The sequence below is a fragment of the Macaca fascicularis genome, chromosome 5 (assembly GCF_037993035.2).
Source record: "Macaca fascicularis isolate 582-1 chromosome 5, T2T-MFA8v1.1".
NCBI classification, from domain to species: Eukaryota; Metazoa; Chordata; class Mammalia; order Primates; family Cercopithecidae; genus Macaca; species Macaca fascicularis.
Genome location: NC_088379.1, coordinates 178,137,159 through 178,157,413, shown reverse-complemented (window position 1 = coordinate 178,157,413; position 20,255 = coordinate 178,137,159). Strand labels below are relative to the sequence as shown.

General features: G+C 38.7%; 1 protein-coding gene across 3 annotated transcripts in view; it reads left to right on the top strand.

Annotated features, from left to right (window-relative positions):
- The window catches only part of SCRG1 (stimulator of chondrogenesis 1), a 136,006-nt gene that overhangs the window by 111,258 nt on the left and 4,493 nt on the right, over positions 1-20,255 (top strand). The window contains exon 1 of one of the 3 annotated variants that reach the window (XM_045393059.2): positions 13,573-13,770. The exons of 1 other annotated variant lie outside the window; for it this stretch is intronic. The gene's annotated coding sequence lies outside the window, so the exon portion shown is untranslated. Of the gene's footprint in view, positions 1-13,572; positions 13,771-18,315; positions 18,457-20,255 lie in introns of those variants that run through there. One more of the 3 variants, XM_065545685.2, reaches the window with a different exon arrangement.

The window sequence follows — 20,255 nt, the reverse complement described above, 5'->3', positions numbered from 1 at the left end:
CTTGTGCCCAGCTGTGTGGAGAACAACTCTCCTAAGCCACTAGGAATCAAAGCTCCCAAGTTATTGGGAAAAAAAATTACCCGGGGCAAAGAGCCAGAATGTGCAGTCTTAATTCAGAAGATGGTGAGCAGTGGGAGGCAACAGTAAACTGACGTTGTTTTCTGATGTGATCATCCACAGACTCTGGATTATAGCAAGGAGTAAGTCACAAAGAGCATGAGGCAGCCTTGGGCTGGAGATCATGGGCCACTCAGGCCAACGGAGGGGATTTTCTCCTGCTTCAGCTCAGAAACAGAGTATCAGCCAGGGCAGCATCATTTGAGTGATGTTAAGAGGCAAAGCAAAACAGAAGCTCCTTCCAGGAATCAATGCATCAACATGGGAGCCATTTTATGGAGGTGAGAAACAGAAGAAAAAATGGTAGCGATCATGAGATAGAAGAAAACGGCATTCATGGGCTTGTTCGAACATAAATATGAGAGAAGGCCTTGAGATTTGCAGAACTACTCAGAAGAGACGGGGCCATGGCTGATATTCAGCCAGTACACACAGGCATGATGTTACTGCAGGTTGAAATTGGAAATTCTGCCCTGATGGTTGGTAAGTAGCTTAAGTTAGACCACATGCCACCAAATGACATCATGCAGTGGCCACTGCATGGGCGGTTTTGGGACTTGGGACTGGTGCATCTGGACTGGGCAGCATGAGCTAAGACCAAGGTGGAAGCTGGGACAGGCGCAGTGCCTACTTGCTGCTCAGGAGGGGTCCAGGGTTGGCAGGAGTAGCAGAACAAGTTGGGCTGGTGACAGTGTTGCAGATGGGGCAGAAGCAAAAGTTCTCTGGGTACAGATGACGTGAGAAACATTAGCATTCTAAATACGATGGGCACCCCACTCAATCACTCTCCTGCTGAGGCATGTGCCCGGGCCCACACCTGATAACCATCTACACAAGGAGAAGCCACTGGACGCATTTAGTACAGTTTCCTCCGTACAACTATAGCTTAGAGACAAGCAGCATTTAGTTTAGTGAGAGCTTATCAAACATAAGACCATACCAGTAATTTCTAAAAATCGATAATGATTTAAAAATTATTAGAATGATTTGATGAAAATGTTGCCTTGTAAGCTACATTACACTATAAAGTTTCGTGATACATAGTTTAGTTTAAAGAATAGAAAGGAAATATTTTTAATTTTTATTTATATACAGATTTATAGAAATACATTTATTTATAAAACATATGCCACCATATAGGTTGCTAAATATGTTGCAATTTGTCCTCAGATTGAGCAATGTGGAACTAGGGAGATGGTGATTCAGCTGATGTGGTTTGAGATGGCTGTACCCCTGACCCCAATTCTGGGTTGATCTAACCTGAGAAAAGATAAGTTTTACTTGATTTACAAATAAAACATTATTTACTGTTTGCTGCTGAGGACTGGGCCCACCAAACCTAGTCAGTAGTTCCAAGTCATCACTGTTCTTATACTTCCTGAATCTCTGTAGCCACAAGGTACAAACTGTACAAAAGAAATGGTTAAGTTAGGCTTTTAGTGTCTTTGCCAGGACAGTGTTAGATCAGAAGTCCATTCATTTGACAAATAGTTATTGAATACTTAAATGGTGTCTGGCACAGTTCTAGACACTGAGGATGCATAAGACAATAAAACAGGAAATCCCTACTCTCATGTAGCCAATGAGCAATTGCAGGTGGTGGGCATTATTCAAAGGCTAATAATGATAGATGGAGCTAAGGAGAAAGTTGGAATCCCATCTCAGCACTGTCTCACTGCACACTCTGCCCTCCTTGGGTTAGAGTCACTAGAGCAACATGATTAACAGCACAGAACCATGGAACTAGTCTACGCTGAGATAGTCAAACAACTATATGGGTGGGTGCCAGGAAAGGGCCTCTGCTCCCCATGTGCTACTCCTTTGTCATGACCTAGTATCTAAAATTCTGTCACTGGAGAATCATTTTCTATTATAACTTTTCTATTATAACTAATATATAACTATATAATTATAAAGTGTTCCTTGGAATCCAGTCTCTTGAGATATATTGAGTTTTTAAACAGTTCAGTAGTCAAACAAATTTAGCAAACCCTTCAGCTCTTAGAGATTCATAGTGAATTAGCATATTAAATATAATCTGTATGGATCTGTATCAGTTTAGGATGAAAAATTTGGGCATCTCTCTTTATTTTTCCAATTCCTTGCTTAAGCCTCCATTCCTCCATATACTAGGTAATTTGGTTTCACTTTCTTAAGGAACCTTCATTCTCTCTGTTGTACAGAAACCTGGGAATTAACTTAGTCCAAAGGTAGTAGTCTTCTTTCAGAAGTCCATGTGACCAGTCCATTAACAGGTTCTGGTTTTAAACATCACTTCTATACAATGTCACTGTTGAAAACTGGTTCCATCAGGCTTCAGTGAGTCCTTGTCTTGCTTGGCCTTGCTGCTATGGAACACTGCGCAGGCAGCAGGGTAGCACTGTGCATATGGACTCCCAAGGCAACAGCTTATTGGATTTACACTCACACAATCAGCCACTGTTCCCTAAACACGACAGCTTTGCCAAAGTGGCTGGGTATAATTGGGCTTCTAACCACAGCTACACACAGGATCTAGAACAAGCTGTCCCCACAAACCTCGAGGCTCAGTTGAAACTGTCACTGAGCCAGACTCTCTCTTCTTGGGAGACCTTAGTCAGGGCTATCTTAGCCCTTTAGAAAGTTTTACCTAGGTTGAATCTCAAATGGGATGGAGATCCCTAGCCCAGGTCTTCATCCCTTTCCTCCTGGAGGATCTTTGGCACTCGGTAAGTTTATTTTGCCATGTCAGGAGGATACTGAAAAGAACAACCATTGTAAGACCACAGAATGTTCTTTTTCCAGAGACATATATATCCACTCACCTAATATTGGCATACTTAAGAGTATGCAGGGAGGCCAGACGCAGTGGCTCACATCTGTAATCCCAGCATTTTGGGAGGCCGAGGCAGATGAATCATTTGAGGTCCGGAGTTCAAGACCAGCCTGGGCAACATGGTGAAACCCTGTCTCTACTAAAAATACAAACATTAGCGGGGCATAGTGGCGCATGCCTGTAATCGCAGCTACTCGGGAAGCTGAGGCAGAAGAATCACTTCAGCCTGGGAGGCAGAGGTTGCAGTGAGCTGAGATTGCGCCATTGCACTCCAGCGTGGGTGACAGAGCGAGACTCTGTCTCAAAAAAAAAAAAAGTATGCAGAGAACTACCAATGAAGATCCAGGGAATTCATGTCTTAGTCTATATTGCTGCTTCTCCAGCTTCAAATGGGACATGAGTCACAACCTGGAAGGATACAGAGCATAGCACAGATAGTTTCATGGGAGCAAAAGGATAGGAAGAGAGATGGAGAAAGAGAGAGAAAGATGAAAAGCAAAGGACAGAAAGAGATCCTAGAACAGGAGAGGCAGCTAAGGGGCCCTCTGTTACATAGGGAAGGGGTATGAAAAAAGAGGTAGAAGGAAGATTTCCCCTGTTATAATGTTAAAAGGGACATGGTCTACCACAGAAGCTCCCATCTAATGCATCATAACATGTGATTTGCTTCAGGGAGAATCACATTCCCAGGAATTATGCTAAACTAAAGCCCTAAAACCTCCAGGCTTATTGGTTAAAAAGTCCTCACCTCTCAGTGAGGCAGGATTCTAATGGAGAAATCTCAGAACATTTTAAGTCGGGAAAGAAAATCCCATCATTTTCTGAGATAGCTTTAGACTCATTAATTTTCCTTTCTTTTCATTCTTTTTTTTTTTTTGTCTTTGTTTTGTTTTGTTTGTTTGTTTTGTTGTTGTTGTTGTTGTTTTTTGAGACGCTGGATGCAGTGGGGCGAACTCGGCTCACTGTAAGCTCCGCCTCCCGGGTTCACGCCATTCTCCTGCCTCAGCCTCCGGAGTAGCTGCAACCACAGGCGCCCGCCACCACGCCGGGCTAATTTTTTTTGTATTTTTAGTAGAGACGGGGTTTCACCGTGTTAGCCAGGATAGTTTCGATCTGCTGACCTCGTGATCCGCCCGTCTCGGCCTCCCAAAGTGCTGGGATTACAGGCGTGAGTCATTGCGCCTGGCAGACTCATTAATTTTCCCACACTAAAATGGTCAAAATCTCTATGGTGAGGGGAAAGACATTGAACTTATGTGATATTCTTAAACCCTTCATTCTCACTGATACTTCTCCTTCTCTATTTTCTCAAATATTTTACATAAAGCAACTTAAGACATAAAATAAACCATAGACATAAGATAGCTTAAGACACACAATAAACCACTTAAAATTGTTAAATCTTTCTGATGTCAAGATATTTACACTTGAGCCATCCTGGACCAATCAACACAAGTCACTAACATAGAGTGAGGAAGCAGAGTAAAAATTCTGTAAGGTGGTAACAATCTGGGGGCAATTTTTGTTAATTCATCCCCAAAGAAGGAGGCTTATTTAGAATATTAGTATTAAAGGCAAAGATTAATTTGATCAAATTGTCGTTTGATAGAAGACAGTGTTATAGAAAGGTGTGGTTTTTTTTGTAGAATTGTTACTATGCTTTAAGCTTTCAGTGGACAGAGGTGACTCTCTAACACATACCCAATCCTCTGGAATAACAAGTTATATTTCAACAGGATTATACTGTATGTAATATAGTTCACGTGTTTAGAGATTAAATATCCAGAGAAAATATCATCATTGCCTATATCCTGGCATTTCATGTGTCCTATCTGATATGTATTCACATAAAGGGAGCAAGTTTTAGTTATCTAATACTGTGTGGTTTTTATTATTTCAATTTGAAAATGCTTCTATTTAGATTTCCAGACATATAATTTTTAATATGTTTTATTAGTAAAGAATCAATAAAGGAAAAATTTTATAGCAAATTTAACACCTATAAATTTCCCTGTTTGCAATGTAAAAGAAACAACTTCCACAGACCACAGGTCTGCTCAAATTTCAAAGAATGTTAAATGAAATACTTCTAAACTGTCCTAAAGTTATCTTATTCCACAAAATAATTGCAGATTCATTGTTCACACTTTTATATAAAATGGTATCTGATTCTGGATGGATTTATTATATGAATGTGTTTATTATTTTTAAGGTAGCTATATTTGAGAAGCCATATAAAGGTTAGATTATTACAAATTATGATTTTAATTGGCCTGAAAAATAAATGTTAAAAAGATATTGAAAACTTATGTCCACACAAAACCTGCATACAAATGTTTATAGCACCCCTATTCTTTTTTTTTTTTTTTTTTTTTGACAAAGTCTCACTCTGTTGCCCAGGCTGGAGTGCAGTGGTGCTATCTCGGCTCACTGCAACCTCCACCTCCCAAGTTCAAGTGATTCTCCTGCCTCAGCCTCTCCAGTAGCTGGGACTACAGGGTGCCTGCCAACATGCCCGGCTAATTTTTTTTTTTTTTTTCGTATTTTTAGTAGAGATGGGGTTTCACCATGTTGGTCAGGCTGGTCTCAATCTCCTGACCTCAGGTGACCTGCCCACCTCGGCCTCCTAAAGTGCTGGGATTACAAGTGTGAACCACTGTGTCCAGCCCCAGCACCTCTATTCTTTTTTTTGAGATGGATCTCGCTCTGTCGCCCAGGCTGGAGTACAGTGGCACGATCTCAGCTCACTGCAACCTCCACCTCCCAGGTTCAAACAATTCTTCTGTCTCAGCGTCCTGAGAAGCTGGGGTCCCAGGCATGTACCACCATGCCTGGCTAATTTTTGTATTTTTAGTAGAGACAGGGTTTCACTATGTTGGCCAGGCTGGTCTCAAACTCCTGACCTCAGATGATCCGCCCATCTCATTCTCCCAAAGTGCTGAGATTACAGGCATGAGCCTCCATGCCCAGAGCGCACTTCTGTTCTTAATTTCCAAAAACTGTAAGCAACTAAGATGTCCTCCAACAAGTGAAAGTATAAACAAACTAGTATATCGATACAATGGAATATTATTCAGTGATAAAAATAAATTATCAAGCCATGAAAATACATAGATGAATCTTAAATGTATATTGCTAAGTGAAAAAAGCCAGTATGTAATGGCTACATACTACATGATTCCAATTATATGACATTCTAGAAGGGGTAAAACTATAGAGATGGTTAAAAGATCAATGGCTACCAGGAGTTCAGAGTAGGAGGGAGGGGAGGTTTGAATAGGTAAAGCACGGAGATATTTTAGGGCAGAGAGACTATTCTGTGTCATAATATAATGGTATGTACAAGAAACTATGCACTTGTCAAAACCCATAGACCTTTTCAGCACAAAGACTGAACCTTAATGCATGCAAATTATGAACAATTATTTAGGAGGTTGGACAATCCCAGGATGAAAACAGAATGTGACAAAACAATCTAACTTTATTACTCATGTATGAAACAACCTCACTGAAAGGTGTAGTGAGGGGGAAGTTGCAGACCTATGTAACTCTGGAAATGAGTGGAGTCTATCAAACTAAAGGTAAAAGACGCTGTATATAAACACTGTATTCCAGTTGATAAAATTGTTTACCATGAGGTATGTGTTAACAATTCTGATGCTGCTATATGTGTATACTGGAAATGAACGATTAAATAAGTGGCTGATGGTAGGAGTTAGGTTCCCACTGCTGGAGCAGGAGGTTACAGATGAGCAAGAGGAGGAGGCTCAAATGACTCATGTAGTAATGGATTAGAGTTGGAGCTATCAGTATAAACTCATGTTTAGGTTATAATAGATACAGACAGTTATGCATAGCAATATTTATAGATACGTGTATTTACACAGGTTGGTATACACAGTATATTTCCTTGCTCTGTCAGCTGAGAGGAATGAGAAGCTATGACACACCAGTACAAATGAGCACACCTACCTCCCAGATCTTGGTTTCTAATTTATTCTTCAATGAAAGGAACTAGGGCTCCTTGGAGAAATGGCTGATTATAGTACTGGGACAGGAAATACACAAGATGAGCCTGGAGCAATCTTTTAGTGCCAGAAAGGAAGAAAGTACTCAAAAACAAAAACCACGACCTTGATGGGCCATGCCATAGAGACACAAGAGGCAACGAAAGGAGCCTCTAAAGGCAAAAGCTGGGACAGTTTGAGCAAGGAATATTTTAATCCAAAGTATAAAATAATCCAAAGTATAGAATAAATATACATGAGTTCATCCTAATACAAGTAAATAAATAAGCAACAATGGACAAATTTCATGTGAAGAAAAATTCCCAAAAATTTATGTAGTTACTCTGCCCTCAAAGGGGTAGAGTATAACTCCCCACTCCTTACATATGGACCATGCATAGGGACTTCCCTCCATAGAGTGTACTATGGAAAGAGGGAGAAAAAGAGTAAATGTGCAGTGGAGCCACATAACGAAAACGACTTGAGCCAGGTGATTGAAGTTAAATCAATAGTGATTAAGTCATGTTCCTGACTTTTTTGTCCATGTGTGATATGACGTGATGGAAACGGCACTTTAACTTTGTGGTCCTCTTTCTACAAACACATAACCCAAGTTTAATCATAAGACCAATATTAGAAAGATCTAAGTTGAGAGACATTCTACAAAATACTTCACCAGTATTCCTCAAAACAATCAAAGTCATCAAAAACAGGGAATTTCGGAGACACTGAGGAGCCTGAAGAGACACTACAACTAAATGTAATGTGGTGTTCTGGGCAGGGGATCCTGCAACAGAAAAAGGTAAAAACTAACTAAAAATAAATAAAGCATGAACTTTAGTTAATAATAATGTATTGATGTAGATTTATTAATTATAAAAAATGGACCACACTAATGTAAGAGTTAAATAATAGAGGAAACTGGGTATAGGGTATACAGGAAGTTTCTGTATTAAGCTAACAATTTTTCTGTAAACCAAAAACTATTCTAAAATAAAAATGTTTGTTTAAAAATGATATTTAGAAGCATATACTCATAGAAAAATGATAAGTAGAAGGAGCAATAAAAACAAACAATTAAACCCCTTATTTTACAAGGGAGAAGACTGAGGGTTTACAGTAGGACTCAGTAGCCAGGCTGGCCAAGTAGCTTGTGCTTTGGAGAGGACCTTGAGGAAGGAGTGGTGATCAGTTGCTGAACTTCGCCTTCAGCGACACCGCAACATCATTCATGGTACACAGCAGACACACAATAAATAATTATGAATGATTACTTCCCAAGAACCTCTCCTCTCCTAAGAACCTAATACCCTCACTCATTTATTCATTGACTCATTCATTCATTTAACAAATATTTACTGAGTGACTGGTTTTACTCCTAGAATTATAGTCACTTAAAACCTCTGTCCCAAGGACTGATATTTTAGCAACTTTCCATATCTGACTTTGTAGAAAACACCATTCAGCTGATTTAAGTTTCTGACTGTCCACGTAAGAACTGTTTCAATTCAAATATGAACAGAAGATGGATGGAGGAAACACAGTAAAAGAGAGAGGACTCTGTGGCTCACAGAGAGCAGGTGTGATTCATGCACACTCAAATTATGGGCTACGATTTTTTAAAAAGGTACTGTTATTTTAGGTTCTCTAATTTCTCATTTTTTTTTTTTTTTTTTTTTTTTACTATTTATTGTGGCAGCAGGCTAAGAGCACAGTTTTGTCTTGGTTTCCAGCTTGTGCTCCACTACTTATCAACTGTGTGATCTTGGCCAAGTGCTTAATTTTTTTGAACCCCAGTTCCCCCGTCTGGAAACTACCTATGTAAGTAAGTTGCGTGTACTAAATAAGACAACATTTGTAAAATGTTTAGTACACTTAGCAATGTAGTTAATAGCATTATTATTACTAGTATCATTGCTATTATCATTAACATTATGAACTCACCAGATGCTTGTCTCTGTGAAACAACTTCGAGAAGATTAGGGCAATAACTCAGGACCTACAAAAGAATACACGTTGACACACTTAGTCAATCTTTCCATCTTTCTAGGTTTGGTAAGTGAGTAGGTTGTCTCCAACAAATCATAAAATTATTGCTGGACTCTGGGCTGTGATTCCATGGACCAGTCCAATGCCCCTCAGAGACTGCCAGGAAACTAAAAAGGTTATTTTCATGTTCCTTTCCTTCTTGGCCTCTTTTCCTGCCAAAGTTTATTTTCATATTAACATTACCATTCATTCTAACTATTCCATGGGCTCCTAAAAGTGGATAGTTTTCTTGGACACAGGTCTCTCCTGATGTTCATTTTTCTGACTTTATTTCTGCAGTATTTAAAATCATGGTACTCATGGTTACATGAGTATCCTTACAATCTCTGTGTATCAATTCTGTTAAAAAGCCCAGCACTCCCGGGGCGGCGCAGGGGAAGGGGGCTGCTTTACTTTCTATGCCCAGGTGAAAGAGAGCTTGTGTTTGATATTCTGACTAATAAGACTCTCCTGGCTATCCCCATTATAGCCAGGGTTGCCCATCTGGGAATCCTAGCCATTCCCAAGTACATCATACCATCGAAACTGCATTCCAATATGAATGCCTCATGGAAGCATTTCTCTCCCTGCAGGGGAGGTAGCATCAGCTCATCCTCTTACACAACAGCTATCTGGTGATTCTGCTGTCTCTTCAAGGGCCTCACTGATGATTCCTCAGTAGAATCTGTTTTCCTGAGTCTCACTTCAGCAACACAAAGCTAAGTTTGGGTAATAGAGGTTATGTTGTTCAACCCACTTGCAAAAACCATTCTAAGCATAAACGTCCCAGGTTCAGTGGATATCTTAAGGGAAACTTTAAATAGTTTTAATCGAAGAGGAAACTCTTTTACTGAGTTCAAACATAGTTAAGTTAGTAAAATAGCTTGTTTCTTTTTAACTGATGAAAGATTTTAAAGGTAGTTTTAAGAGGTAATTTTGTCTTCAGTTCATCACTATTTCAACAAGCATATTGTCAGTTAGTTTTCAATAAGTGCAATTATTTTGAGGCCCCTTTTGTCAAGGATACTCACATAAAACAAGTCCTACCTCTGTCCTGGGAAGATGTGAGCTGTGAAGGCTGAAACCAGCTGCTGCTTCTCCCCATACTGCCAGCCTTGGTGAGCCCAGAAGGAGGCAAGCCTGAGGGAAATGAGAGAAAGGGGTCAATCATGGAACAGAGGAGGAGCAGATTCTAAATTAGGGCGAATGCATGAGCTCCCAGGTGGACATCAGAGGAAGAACTAATGCACGTTCCTTTTTTTTTTTCTCACAAGCTTAAGATGTCTGATATCTGAAATTATTTGTATCTGAGACATCTCTTGAGACTTCATCTGATTCGAAGGATTTGGCTGTTTTTGGTGTTTTTCTTTATTTTTCAATTTTGGGAGGTTTTTTTTTAAAAAAAAATACTAATTAGATCCCTTTACAAATTTCATTTCAGTACTTTGAATGTAATTGCTTAAATTCTGTATAAAATGTTTCTCTACTCATGAATCGGTCTTATCACTAATTTGTGAGGATTTTCTATTTCTAACAAACCTGATTGCACCCAAGAGTGACAACATATACCTTTAGAAATAAACACACACATCATCATTATCATCATCATCCTCACCACCATCGTCATCATCATCACATAAAAATACATAGCTGGACTTATTTTCTGGAAATGTGTACATTACATTTGTATGGTTTTACTTAAAATAGAAGCTCTATGTCACATAAAAGGTTTACTTTGGGAGGCTCCTGAGGCCATCTCAAAGAAACAGGGTGGTCTTCAAAGCTACATAAAGCGGGTTCGATAAGAGGTCTGAGTAACAGCCCATCAGGAAAGAAAACAAAAAGGCCTTAAGGCTCCACGTACAGGAAAACTAAGAGTGGTTTCAGATTTGGGCCACAAATTAAAAGCCACAAAGGCAGACTCTGTGATTGCAGGCCTTGGTTTGCAATTCAACTCCTTCTCAAATGGAAAACTCCATGTAATGGACATCAGGATGAATGACAAGCAATTATAAGTTCGATAATGTTTAATAATTCTTCCTAGAAATGATAGGAAGTCCAGCTAGTAATAAACACATGTTTGAAAACACAAGGGATTTGGAGGCCAGGGTCGAAATGTGCTTCTTAGGGGAAAACTTTCCTAAGTGGCTCAGAACATGATCCAGAGACAATTAGATAATTACCAAGAGCTGCTGTGTGCCACTTACAGCCAGCATTCATAAGCACAACGCCAAGCATATTGTATGGATCTCAGTGTTGCTGAATATAAAAATGAATCAACTATTTTGAGCAGCTATGAATTCAGAAACAAGGAGAAAAAATGAGCAACGCAATAAGGGAAATTTAGACAGAATTAGACACACAGGGAAATAAGAGTAAAACAGAGTAAAGAGAGGATCCATCTACAGGGAATGTCGATTTGCCTTGGCACCATACCTCTGGTTTAGATCTACCTGAGGTAAACAGGACAGATAGCTCTTAAAGTGGAATAAAGGCTAGTTTCCATTTTCCTCCTCATATTCACATACTTCTATACATTTAAATCATGCAAACAAATTAACTCCATCTGTGTATGGCATCATCTTTATTTAGTAAGACTCATAGCAGACTATAAATACGCAAAGGAAATGTGCAGTCCATTGCACACACACCTCTCATCTCCCTTCCTGAAGTCCATGCCACTTGCTCCAGCTTCAGTGAAATAGAGACCAAGCAGAGATTTGACCTCTGTCAGGGCTGGAACTGCTTCTGGTTGTATTGACCTTCACTTTGCTCTGCCTACCTTCATATTAGGGTGTGCATGTGTGGTTCTTCCAACACTGCTGTCATCAGCAGCCTTCCACTCACCTCCATTCTCTTGAAATACTCTTCCTTTAACTTATATGATGACACTCTCCTAATTTTTCCCCTACTTCTTTGCCTACCTCTTGTCAGTTTCCTTCCCAGTTCTCAACCCAACCCTTAAATGATTCTGCTCTCAGTCCCATCATGAACTCTATAATCTATTCTAAGGGGCAGTACAGCATAATGGTGGGAAACAAAGACACTAGAAATACACTGCCAGGGTCTTGCCATTTTCTGGCTGTGTGTGTGATTTGGGGCAGGTTACCTGGCATCTCTGATGTTCCCCCATTTATAAAATGGGACTAATAATAGTACCTACTTCATAGGGTTGGAAGGAGAGTGAACGAGTTCAGATGTGTGAAATGCCTGGCACACAGTAAGACCACAGTAACTTCTTAGTGGTACAACCATGACTTCAGCTATCATTTAGTTGAATAACTCTATTAGTTATTTAGTTGAGATTATTTGATATTGAGTTGATTGGTTGATGAACTAATTCTCTAGACCAGGCTTTTTCCTAAGCTCCAGGTCTATTTAATCAATTGCCTACTAAACATTCTCAATTGTATTTAGGGTTCCTTAAACTCAACATTCACCAACTAACTCATTTCTGTTTTCCCACTCCTCCAGCCAAAACTTTTGTATTCTTTTTCCTAGATGAATAACAGCTCTTCCTTTTATATTCTTTTTCTAGATGATTAACAGCACCATCGTCCAAAGACCCAAGCCTTTGAAAGTTAATAAAGTTTCCTATCTCTATGCTAAACATAAACACTTAATTGATCATCAAGTCTTTTCAGTTTTCCTTCCTATCTTCTCTTCTGGACTACAGCAACAGCCGGTATTCTCTGTCTTTAGTCTCCTTTCCTCCCGGGAAACCATCCTTGTTTCACACTGCAGTCAGGCTTTTCATCCTTTTTAATATGTTTTCATCATCTTTCCATTCATCTTCAGGATAAAATCCAATATTTTTTAGCATGGCATATGAGGTACTTCACCAATTTGCTGCTCCTTATCTCTCAAATTTCATCTCCTACCATCTTTGGTTTTAGCCAAATGAAACTACCTATAACCTCCAAAGGCGTCACCCTCTCTTTCACCTTTATGCCTTTGTAATTCAACCTGGAATGCCCTTTCCTCAATTGTCTGTGTAGATAATTCCAACTCCATTACAATATAATCTCTCTAATTCCCAGAACACCACTCCTAATCGAATTTTTTAAAAACCTAAAAGACAGTTAACAGATGTTAGAATTCCAGTATAGTTTGCTGAAAACAGAATAAAATTTCTTTTGTGCCTTTATTTCTAAGACACAGAATATATTTCTTTTTTAGTCATCATTTTAGCTTACCATTCACTCGTAATGACTCTTTGGGTGAGAAATGGAAGGGGTGGAATGTGAATTGCAACATATCTTCTGCCAAAAATTTGTAAGATATCTAGATGGCTAGGAAAACTGTGGAAGGGGAAGAGGTGCACAGCTAGCCATTCCCCACTTTCCTCTTCTCTCTCTTTCTCTCTCTCTCACACACACACATGCAGACACACACACACACTTTTCTTAAGGGAAAAATCACTCTGTGTTCTTTTAAAAATACCTCAGGTTTTATGTTTTATTGCTACCAGAGTCTGCCTCCCTGAGGTTCTTGTATAGACTAGTTATTTCCTTGTGTAAAGAAGCTGTTCAGTTCATTCTCGCCTGGTTTGGAACGAAATGAACACTTCCAAAGGAAGCAGTTCTTGCAGCCTCCTCATCTTCCACTCCCCTCCTCCCCGCAGTCCTGGCTGAAGCAGCGAGTCTGTCGATCCCAGGCCAGAGACAAGGCAGACAAAGGTTCATTTGTAAAGAAGCTCCTTCCAGCACCTCCTCTCTTCTCCTTTTGCTCAAACTCACCCAGTGAGTGTGAGCATTTAAGAAGCATCCTCTGCCAAGAAGACCAAAAGGAAAGAAGAAAAAGGTATGTAATTTTTTCTTTAAAAAAACATGTCAGTTGTTTTACTCCAAACTATTACTATAGATTAGAGCAGAAATGTATGTATGTGTTGAGTCAGAAGAAAAAGACAGAGATCCTCTGAGGAGATGGTGCAGGCACTTTGAAAAATATGATGCTTCCTAGTAGAAAGGGAAATAATCAGATTAAAAGAGAACAGAAAATGTATATTTCTTGACAAGGAATGTCATTTCATTATAGGTTTAAAAAGAGGCAGATTCTTCACTGTCATTTATTGAATGCCCAAATTCACTCTGAATGTTGTCCCACACAACAGGACTTATCCCAGTCCTCAGAACTATGTGAGGATGATGAACTATATAAGATTGTTTTAAATGCAGCAGCTGTATTACCTATACTACATGAAGTTAACTGCAACATCTAAGAAAGCCAATGTTTTTTGCTTTTAAAAATCCTGATTCCTGAAAAGAAACTGGTACAAATGTGGGACACAAAGAGGGAATTCATTGAATTCATCCTTGGTGTCCACTCTTGGAACACAACAGTGTCTGTACTGCTAATATAAAGAGAACACTTTTCCCCTCTGAGACTTAGAAAAATTCCTCTTTAAAATTCCTTAACTTAGTTACACAGGCTTTGAAAAGCTCTCCCAAATGCTGGTCCTTTTCTCCAGTGATGATGATTTACTGTGTCCAGGAAAAGAAGGAGAATGATGCAAGACTGAATATTAATATCATCTTCTGGCATGCTCTAAGAGCCTGATCACTTTTAGGGAGGATGTGGATTATGTTTTTCTATGGATGAAGTTATCTTAGATATTTAAGATGATATGTCTGTTTTAAGGATCTTTAAGCAGCTTATTCACTGTTTAATACTACTTCTGTTCTTTAACACATATTTTGGGAAATTTCACTTCAGGACTCAGTCCTTCTAACAAAAACATTTACTAAGGACTCAGTCATTCTAACAAAAACGTCTTCTAAGGCAGTTAATAAGAAAAAAAGAGAACTTTAAAAAAACAGTGATTTTCATCCTCCAAGAAAGATGAATGGAAAACATCACAGACTGGGCAGCAATTTTAATCTCTCCCAACTATAATTTTGATATTTCAAATGTCAAGTTCTGGGCTGGAGTTTTCATTTGCTTTTGCAGCTTTGCTTCTCTCTTGCTGCTTTTTTGAAAGCAGTCTGAAAATGGACTGTCTTTTCTGTCTAATTCATCAACTCTGTTTCACGCCACTGCTCTTAATACCAGTTCCCAGAACTGACATAAAAGCTGCCTGTATGAGCATTTGCACCATAAATGTCTGAACACTTAAACTACATGGTCCTGTTAGTTTTGGCAATTAAATGAGATAATTTTTCTTTTTAAGTCTGCATTTAACTCCAGCCATTCAAAAGTTTGCTTGTGCTGAATGCCCAAAATTTGCAATTCCCTACCAAAGGATGGTAGCAATGATTTATTGTTTAGTTGGAAATGTCTTGCTCATAATCCTGTATCCTCTGCAATGATCTTTTAAAACTTACAACACTATTAGGATATAAATGGTATCATACATTTGGAACCATGTTAATTACATAAAATCGAATTTATGAAAACAATGGATAACTACCTAAGCTTCTCTTGCTCACTCCTTCTAATTTTTAGTATGTAACTTTGTTTTCTTTTGTAATTTGGGTGTACTCCAGGAGGAATTTTAAGTACATGTACCTCAACCGAAAAAGAAAAAAAAGACCAATTTGCTTCAAATTGGCCAAAATCATTTCACTCTTGTTACCACTTGAACATACATGGTTTTGATGGATTGCTAAGGATTAAGTTTTGTGTCCTTTAATGAAAACAACCACCAATGTATCCCAGGAACACACTGGGTCAGAAATTTTTCCATTTGCTAAATAATAGTTAAAGCTATTTATCTGTACTTAAGTACAGGAAGAACATAATTCTGCATTTAAAAAATGTAGTTTATTTTATTTATTTGAGACGGAGTCTGGCTCCGTCACCCAGGCTGGAGTACAGTGGTGCAATCTCAGCTCACTGCAACCTCTGCCTTTGCGGTTCAAGTGATTCTCCTGCCTCAGCCTCCTGAGTAGCTGGGACTACAGGCGCACGACACCACTCCCAGCTAATATTTGTATTTTTAGTAGAGTCGGGGTTTTACCATGTTGGCGAAGATGGTCTCAATCTCTTGACCTCGTTATCTGCCCACCTCTGCCTCCCAAAGTGCTGGGATTACAGACATGAGCCACTGTGCCTGGCCAAAACATGTATGGTATAATGCGTTCTCACACACACACACACACACACACTCACACACACAATTACCAGTAGGTACTTGCCAGGTGTGGAACTTTCCATTGTAGTATGTGACTGAGACTGCGGCAAAAAAACAAAACAAACAAACAAAAAAACCAAAAAACAAAAAACAAAAAAAAACCCCAATTTTATGCTCTGGCATGAAAATAGAAGAGGTATGTGGTATGACAATTTACCTACTTATTTTTCCAGAAATTTATTTGTTCATTTCACTGAAGGAAATTTTTTGAACACTTACTGTGAGCTCAGCATTGAAGCAGACACTCTTCTTCAATACAAAAGAAGTAGAAGTTACAATACTTGCTGACTTGATGTTAGCATCTCTTCTTCCAGTCCTCTGAATATTGAATTTCCCTAGCTTCAGCCCTTTGCCTCATCTCTTCTGGGTCTACCCTTACTGCCCTGCCAGACCCATAGCTATAGATACTATCAATAAATATCCTGATTGCGCTCAAATTTGTATTTCCAGCCCTGATCTTTAGACTCACATTCAACTGCCTATTCAACACCTTCACTTGGATATCTAATAGGCATCTCAAACCCAACTTGTCTAAAAACTCATTCCCGGATTCCTGCCAAAATTGGCTCCTTCCAATTCTTCCTCAGTTGAACAAATGGCAACACCATTCAAGCCAAAAACCCAAGAATCATCCTTGATTCTTTCCCTCTTGCCTCATATCTCCCATCGGTTCTCACCAAAAGTCTCTTTTCTTCTATTTCCAATCTTGTCCCACCACAATACATCTTCACAGACCAGCCAGGGATTTTTTAAAAAGGCATAAATCAGATCATGCTACTGTTCTCTCAAAATCTTCCAATGGCTTCTTAATATACCCAATACAATCTGAACTCTTTACATATCTTCTAGGCACTTCATGATTGTTCCCAATCTTCCTTCTTGGCTACAGGTAAATTCACATAATAACCAATTCACTAAATAATTAATCAGCTTTCTGAATTTCCCACTCCCCATATTCAATTGTAGTCATGTTCTCCAAATGGTTAACTAGCTTATAAAAATGTCGACAATGACAAGGCATTATTTACTCAAATTCACAGTTCTTGTAGGACAGATTATACATAAGTGCTTTGGGAACATAGAGCAAGGGAGCTATGAGAGTAGTATTGTCTGGAATCAGGGAAGGATTCTTAGAAGATATGAGTGTGAGGTTTGTCCTTCATGGATGCTTTGGTCAGAAATTAATGCCAAGGGAAGGGGTGAGAAGGAACAACAAGGCAGAGACACATACATAGGATTAAAGAGATGAGTGGCTTGACTGCCTGGCTAGCTGAACAGGAATGAATGATAGATGTGGAGACAAAGTGAAAGGAAGGCCTTAGGTTAGTTCTAAGAAGTCCACATATTCTTTTAGACAACATAAAATCTCTGTAGGCTCTTGCCTAGAATAAAAAATATGTTTTTGGAAAAGCATTTATTTTCAAGTATGTGCCAAGCATTGTATTAGCCACTGGTGTATGGTAATGAACAAAATAAATTGCTGTTGTGGAGCCTTTGGTCTAATGAGAATGACAGACATAAAATGAGTAAATTCACAAATATATAATTTAAATTGTGATAAATATCTTAAGGAAAAGAAAAGGGCACTATGAAAGAATAAGGTTGAAACTACCTTAGATTGAAAGGCCATGGAAGGAATGACATTTAAACTGAGACCTAAAAGTCAAAACAGCCAAAAAAAAAAGAACATTCCTGGTAGAGAGAGCAACATATAGAAAGACCATAATAGAAGAAAAAGGTTTCCTTTTAATTATAAGGAAATACTCTATACATCTTTATTGTTAAATGCAACAAAATAGCATAAGAAAATATGAAACTCATTGATAAAGATAAGTGTATATACAAATACTGACTACTATATTACTAAAATGGTGGTGGTTAAATTCCATTTAATTCTAGCATAAAAGTTAAAAGACAAAAGTATTAAAATAACTATAATTTAAAATATGTTTGTGGATACCCAATATAAATAGATGTAAATTGTGACATCAATAACATAGTGTGGTGAGAGAGAATTAAAAGAGTAGAGTTTTTGTATGTGATTGAAGTTAAGTTGTTATCACCTCAAAACAGACTTATAATTATAAATTTTTTTTTTTTTTGGAGTCTCTCTCTGTCACCCAGGCTGGAGTGCAGTGGCACTGAATCTCGGCTCACTACAACCTCTACCTCCTGGGTTCAAGCGATTCTCCTGCCCCAGCTTCCCCAGTAGCTGGGGCTACAGGCGCCCGCCACCACACCCAGCTAATTTTTGTATTTTTAGTAGAGGAGGGGTTTCACCGTGTTAGCCAGGATGTTCTCAATCTCCTGACCTCGTGATCCGCCTGCCTCGGCCTCCCAGAGTGCTAGGATTACAGGTGTTAGCCACTGCGCCCGGCCAATTATAAAATATTTTGTGTAAGCCTCATGGTAACCACAATGGAAATACCTATAGCAGTTTACACAAAAGAGAAAGGAATCAAAGCATATCAGGAAAAGGAGAAGAAGAAGAAGAAGAAGAAGAAGAAGAAGGAGGAGGAGGAGGAGGAGGAGAGGGAGGGAGGGAGGGAGGGAGGGGGGGAAGAGGAGGGAGGAGGAAGGAGGAAGGAGGAGAAGAAAACAACAACCAACAAAACACAAAGGAAGACAAGGCAGGGGAAAAAGCACCAAAGAACTACAAGACAACTAGAAACAATAAGCTAAATGGCAATAGTAAATTCTTCCCTATCAATAATTACTTTAAGTGTAAATGGATTAAACTCTCCAATCAAAAGACTTAGGGTTGCTGAAAGAAAAAAAAAACAATATATAACTATATGATTTCTGCAAGTGACTTACTTAACATTTAAGGACACACACAAGCTGAAAGTAAAGAAATGAAAAAAGATATTCCATGCATATGGTAACTAAAAGAAAGCAGAGTGGACTATTTTATATCTGACAAAATAGACTATAAGTAGAAAACTGTCACAAGAGACAAAGAAGAAAATATAATGATGAAAGGGTCAACCCACCAGCAAGCTGTAACAATTATATACACACCTAACATCAGAGCACATAAATATATAAAACAAATGTTGACCGAACTAAAATAAGAAACAGACAGCAACACAGTAATAGTAGGAAACTGCAATACTCCACTTTTAGTAATGGATAGAATAACCAGACAGAAAATCAACAAAGAAAGAGTGGACTTCAACACCAGTATAGATCAAATGGACCTAACAGACATATATAGAACATTCAGGTCAACAGCAGAAGAATACACATTCTTCTCAAGAACATACAGAAAATTCTCCATGATCGATCATATTCGGTCACTTAAACTACGACCTACAAAAAGTCCATTGGAAGATATTATTTATATATGCTGGATTGTGATGCACTGTAACACTACAATGTCTTGCTCCATTAAATCTGAAAATATATAAAATGAAGTAGATCTCATTTTAGACTTTTCTTTCACTAATGTTTGGAGGTAGGAATTAAATTGGATATTGATAATTCTAAGGAAATATACAGCCAAAGCCAAAAATGGCTAACTCAAATTAGAATGTGAGACAAAGAAAATCTGAAACACTTAGGAGTATGAAGAAATGCTTTGTTTCTAATCTAGAGGAAAAAAAAGCAATAAATGTATTTATTTAAAAATCAATGATCTTATCTAAAATGATTTACCTTTAAAATATACCTAATCACTAAAAACTTCATACCAAAAATTTCCATTCCACAATACTGTTTTCTTTTCTTTTCTTTTCTTTTTTTCTGAGACTGAGTCTCGCTCTGTCACGCAGGCTGGAGTGCAGTGGCTTGATCTCGGCTCACTGAAACTTCTGTCTCCCAGGTTCAAGCCATTCTCAAGTAGCTGGGATTACAGGCGCACGCCACCATGCCTGGCTAATTTTTGTATATTTAGTAGAAACAGGGTTTTGCCATGTTGGGCAGGCTGGTTTTGAACTCCTGACCTCAGGTGATCTGCTGGCGTCGGTCTCCCAAAGTGCTGGGATTACAGGTATGAGCCACCACGTCTGGCTATTCTACAATATTGTTTTCTTTCCAAGTACAATATCCAAAGAGAAATATCCTCTATCTGTTTTCCCTCTTTCCAAGGAGGGAAAGATACTTTGGCACCTGTTAACGAGATAAAATCTGAATGGCTCTAGATTCTAATTCTGGT